The sequence below is a fragment of the Pongo pygmaeus genome, chromosome 9 (genome assembly GCF_028885625.2).
Source record: "Pongo pygmaeus isolate AG05252 chromosome 9, NHGRI_mPonPyg2-v2.0_pri, whole genome shotgun sequence".
Classification (NCBI taxonomy): Eukaryota; Metazoa; Chordata; class Mammalia; order Primates; family Hominidae; genus Pongo; species Pongo pygmaeus.
The window spans coordinates 124,208,482-124,213,977 of NC_072382.2; the positions used below are offsets into that span (position 1 = coordinate 124,208,482).

The 5,496-nt window shown below is 36.4% G+C and overlaps 1 non-coding gene and 1 pseudogene across 1 annotated transcript; both read left to right on the plus strand.

Moving 5' to 3' along the window:
* Positions 1 to 2,650: 2,650 nt before the first annotated feature.
* LOC129009165 (U4atac minor spliceosomal RNA) lies at positions 2,651 to 2,769 on the plus strand (annotated as a pseudogene).
* Positions 2,770 to 4,884: 2,115 nt separating this feature from the next.
* Positions 4,885 to 5,015, plus strand: LOC129009164 (U4atac minor spliceosomal RNA). The gene has a single exon (XR_008492699.1). It is a non-coding gene; the product is annotated as a U4atac minor spliceosomal RNA (small nuclear RNA).
* Positions 5,016 to 5,496: the final 481 nt, after the last annotated feature.

Consider the following 5,496-nt stretch of genomic DNA (forward strand, 5'->3'; position numbering starts at 1 on the left):
TTTCTGATGTTATCTTCTAGAATTTTTATAGTTTCAGGTCTTAGATGTAAGTCCTTGATCCATCTTGAGTTGATTTTTGTATAAGTTGAGAGATGAGGATCCAGTTTCATTCTCCTACATGTGGCTTGCCAATTATCCCAGCACTATTTGTTGAATAGGGCATCCTTTCCCCACTTTATGTTTTTGTTTGCTTTTTTGAAGATCAGTTGGCTGTAAGTATTTGGGTTTATTTCTGGGTTCTCTATTCTGTTCCATTGGTCTATGTTCCTATTTTGATACCAATACCATGCTGTTTTGGTGACTACAGCCTTATGGTACAGTTTAAAATCAGGTAATGTGATGCCTCCAGATTTGTTCTTTTTGCTCAGTCGTGCTTGGGCTATGCAGGCTCTTTTTTGGTTCCATATGAGTTTTAGAATTGTTTTTTCTAGTTCTGTGAAGAATGACAGTGGTATTTTGATGGTAATTGCCTTGAATTTGCAGATTGCTTTTGGCAGTATGGTTGAAAATAATATTTAAATTGGACCTTGGGTAATGAATAGGGTGGTAAATAAAAGAAATCTGACTTCTGTATCTTTTATACAATGTAAATACTTAATAAATACTAACAGTGGGATAGACCAAAAACATGCTAAGAAAAAACAGAATATAATGGAAGAGTAAACTTGGGAACCATGCAAATGAGGATCACCAGGGAAATGTATAAAAGAAAGAAGAATGGAATTAAAGTTTTTTTAAAAAAAAGAAAAGAATAACTGTATTCCTAGAGGAAATGATTTTATTAACCAGGGAAAAGCACTGGAAAGAGCAGTTTGGGAAAGCTTCCTTAGAATCCCGGGGAGGATAAAGCATCTAATTTTGGAAGTTGGAAACAGCATATTAGCCAAGGTTCTCTAATTTGGACTAATGAAAGCAAATTCAAAGTATAAGAAAAAAAGTGGAGATGTGGTGTTTGTTATATGAATGATGTGGTATCTCACAGAATTCAAAAGAAGGGATAGAGCTGAATCTCAGAAAGAGATTGGTAGTATGAACTGGAAAATTGTTAGGAAGCCAAGTCTGACTCTACCTCTCTATCTCTCATCCCTGCCTTTCGGCATCGAACTTCTCCCTTTGCTAATCAACTTTCTCTGCTTCTCAGTTCACATGTTGGAATGTGGGTGAAAAACAGCTTGGGAGTTTGGATGCTCCAATTCCTGCTCCACACAGTTCTTACTACATGATTTCTGAAACCAGATTCCAAATTAAAAGGCAAGAAAATGCAATAAACTTGCTGTGGGTCAGCTGTCCACCTATGGCACAATAACATGGCTGGGAGACAATGCACGTGATGGTAGAAATTAGACAAGAAGGGCAGAAAGAATGTAGATAGCTTTTTATATGTAAATCTATTCTAATGGCTTGTGGATTGGACATATATTCCATATATCCAGCATATATCCAGAATATGCTCTGAAATTGTGACTTTGACCTGAAACCAAGCTTGTACATGGAACCTAACACAACAGGTATCATTTCCTTAAAGAATGGAAGACTATAATCCTTTGGATATATATACCCAGTAATGGGATCGGTGGGTCAAATAGTATTTCTAGTTCTAGATCCTTGAGGAATCACCACATGGTCTTCCACAATGGTTGAACTAGTTTACACTCCCACCAACAGTGTAAAAGCATTCCTATTTCTCCACATCCTCTCCAGCATCTATTGTTTCCTGACTTTTTAATAATCACCATTCTAACTGGAGTGAGATTGTATCTCATTGTGGTTTTGATTTGCATTTCTCTGATGATCAGTGATGATGAGCATTTTTTCATGTGTCTGTTGGCTGCATAAATGTCTTCTTTTGAGAAGTGTCTGTTCATATCCTTTGCCCACTTTTTGATGGGGCCGTTTGTTTTTTCTTGTAAATTTGTTGAGTTTATTTGTAGATTCTGGATAGTGGCACATATATACTATGGAATACTATGCAGCCATAAAAAGAATGAGTTCATGTCCTTTGCAGGGACATGGATGCAGCTGGAAACCATCATTCTGAGCAAAGTATCACAAGGACAGAAAACCAAACACCACATGTTCTCATTCGTAGGTGGGAATTGAACAATGAGAACACTTGGACACAAGGCAGGGAACATCACACCCCGGGGCCTGTCATGGGGTAGAAGGCAGGGGGAGGGATAGCATTAGGAGAAATACCTAATGTAAATGATGAGTTAATGGGTGCAGCAAACCAACATGGCACATGTATACCTATGTAACAAACCTGCACGTTGTTCACGTGTACCATAGAACTTAAAGTATAATAATTTCAAAAAAAAAAAAGAGTGGAAGACTAAGAGTTGGAAGACTGAGAACCAACTGAACCACAGGATTAAATCAGGTGAAAGTAGGAGAAAAAAGACTTGTTATGATCTTGGCAGAAGTGGCCCCTGAAGCCATGGATAATTGTGTGAATTTCTACTTTTAAAATATTGCATAAAGGTATTATTTATCTTGATTTCCAAAGTCTTGGTGCCTCCTTAAGTTTTGCACCTGGAGCACGTGCCTCACTCCCTTCATTCTCATCCACCACTCAGCTATACAGTTGGAAAATCATGTGATGATATGGACAGCACCTAGTATAAAGAGAAGCTTGAAAGAATTTTGAAAAGTCAACTTAAGGTTTATTACTGTCCAATGAGTGCACAGTGAGGGCACTACTGCTAACGCCTACACAAGACACCCACATCAACTACAGCTTTGCTTTACTTTGGTGCAATTTTTGGAAAAATGAAAATCTGATTTTCCACAATAAAGAAAATAAAACAATAAATAAAATTTTAAACAAAGATTTATAGAGCTAAAACTATAAAATGCCTAAAGTAAAACATAAGACAAAATCTTTGTGATCTTGAGTTAAGCAAAGATTTTTTATATAGGACAAAAAAATTATGAACTATAAAAGAAAAACCTGATACCTTGAAATTTATCAAAATTTAAAACTTCTGCTTTTCAGAAGACACTGTAAGAAAATTAGTAGACAAGCTACATACTAGGAGAAAATATTGCCAAAACTTATACCTGATAAAGAACATATTTAGAATATATAAAGAACTCTCAAAATTCAATAAGACAATCCATTAGTAAAAAGTGCAAAATATTGGAATATACATCTCACCAAAGAAAGTATACAAGTCAAGTAAGCGCTGAAAAAGAGGCTCAACATGATTAGTCAAGATTGGAATCAACAGAAACATTTTTTTAAAAAAAACCTCGAACTCTATGGCAATAACACAAGAGAAGTGGTTAATATAGAGAAGCCTTTGCTCATATGTGGCTCTGGTGTTTTGTCAAAAGTAAACTGACTGATCATCTATATAGAAAATCCCAAATAATCTGCAAGAAAATATATGAGAACTAATAAGTGAATTTAGCAAGGCTGCAGGACACAAGGTGCTGTGGGTTGAATTGTGTCTCCCCAAAATATATGTTCAAGTCCTCACCTCCAGTACCTGTGAATGTGACCTTATTTGAAAACAGGGTCTTTGCAGATGTAATAAGTTAAGATGAAGACTTACTAGACCAAGGTGAGTCTTTAATTCGGGAACTGCTGTTTTTACAAGAAGAGGGAAATTTGGACACAGAGACTAACCCAGAGGGAGAATGCCATGTAGCAGTAGAGGCAGAGACTGGAATGATGCAGCTACAAGACAGGATTGTCAGGGATTGCTGACAACCACCAGAGGCTAGGAGAGAGGCGTGGGACACACTTCCCTCAGAGCCTCCAGAAAGAACCACATTTGCTGGCACTTTGATTCTGGACTTCTAGCCTTTCAGAACTGTGAAATAATAAATTTATGTTGTTTTAAGCCCTCCAGTTTGTGCCAGTTTGTGATAGCAGCCCTAGAAATTACAAGGTCAACATATAAAAGTCATTTGTGTTTCTAAATAGTAGCAATGAATAACTGAAAACTAAAATTTTTAAACATTATTTAAAATAGCCTAGAAACTATAAAATATTTCACGGTATATCTAAAAAAGTGTGTCCGAAGTTCATGCACTGAAGACTACAATATATTACTGAAAGGTATTAAAGAAGATTGAAGTCAATGGAAAGATATATTGTGTATATGGATCAGAAGGCCCAGTATTGTTAAGAGGCAATTCTACCCAAATTGATCTATAGGTTTAATGCAATCCCATGCAAAATTCCAGCAGTTTTTAGAAGTTGACAAGCTGACTCTAACATTTATATGGAAATGCAAAGGACCTAGGATAAACAGTTTTGGAAAAGGAAAATAATTTGGAAGAATTATACCACCTGACTTCCAGTCTTACTACAAAGCCACAGTAATCAGTCAGTATGGTAGATTATTGGCATAAGTGTAGACATATTGATCCATGGGAACAGTAATAGACCTACACATATACAGTCAATTGATTTGCACTGAAGGAACCAAGTTATTTCAGTGGAGATAGGATAGTGTTTTAAAGCCAAAAGCCACTAAAACTTCAACCTTTACCTTGCACTCTACACAAAAATTACCTTGAAATGGATTATAGCCATGAATTTAAAGATTTATAGAGCTGGCCTGGCACGGTGGCTCATGCCTGTAATCCCAGCACTTTGGGAGGCTGAGGCGGGTGGATCACGAGGTCAGGAGATGAAGACCATCCTGGCTAACACGGTGAAACCCCGTCTCTACTAAAAAAAAAAAAAAAAAAAAAAATACAAAAAATTAGCCGGGCGTGGTGGCCGACGCCTGTAGTCCCAGCTACTCGGGAGGCTGAGGCAGGAGAAGGGCATGAACCTGGGAGACGGAGCTTGCAGTGAGCTGAGATCGCGCCACTGCACTCCAGCCTGGGCGAGACTCCATCTCAAAAAAAAAAAGATTTATAGAGCTAACCATTCTTTCCTTGGGGTTGTGCTACTGTCCAGTCCAATGAGTGCGTGGTGAGGGCACTACTGCTAACACCTACACAACACACCTACATCAACTAGAGCTTTGCTTTACTTTGGTGCAAATTTTGGAAAAATGAAAACCCGATTTTCCATGACAATTAAAAAATAAATAAATAAAATTTAAAAATAATTTATCTAAATCTATAAAATGCCTAAAGTAAAGCAAGATAAAATCTTCATGATCTTGAATTAAGCAAAGATTTTTTTATATAGGACAAAAGAACTAAAAAAGAAAAAACTGATAACTTGAAATTTATCGAAATTTAAAACTTTTGCTTTTCAAAAGACACCATAAGAAAATTAGTAGACAAGCTACATACTGGGAGAAAACATTAGCAAAACTTATATCTGATAAAGAACATGTTTAGAATATATAAAGAACTCTCAAAATTCAGTAAGACAATCCGTCAGTAAAAAGTGCAAAATATTTGAATATACATCTCACCAAAGAAAATATATGTGTCAAATAAGCACCGAAAAAGAGGCTTAACATGATTACTCATTAGAGGAATGTAAGTTAAAGTCATAATGAAATGCCATTATACACAGCTAAT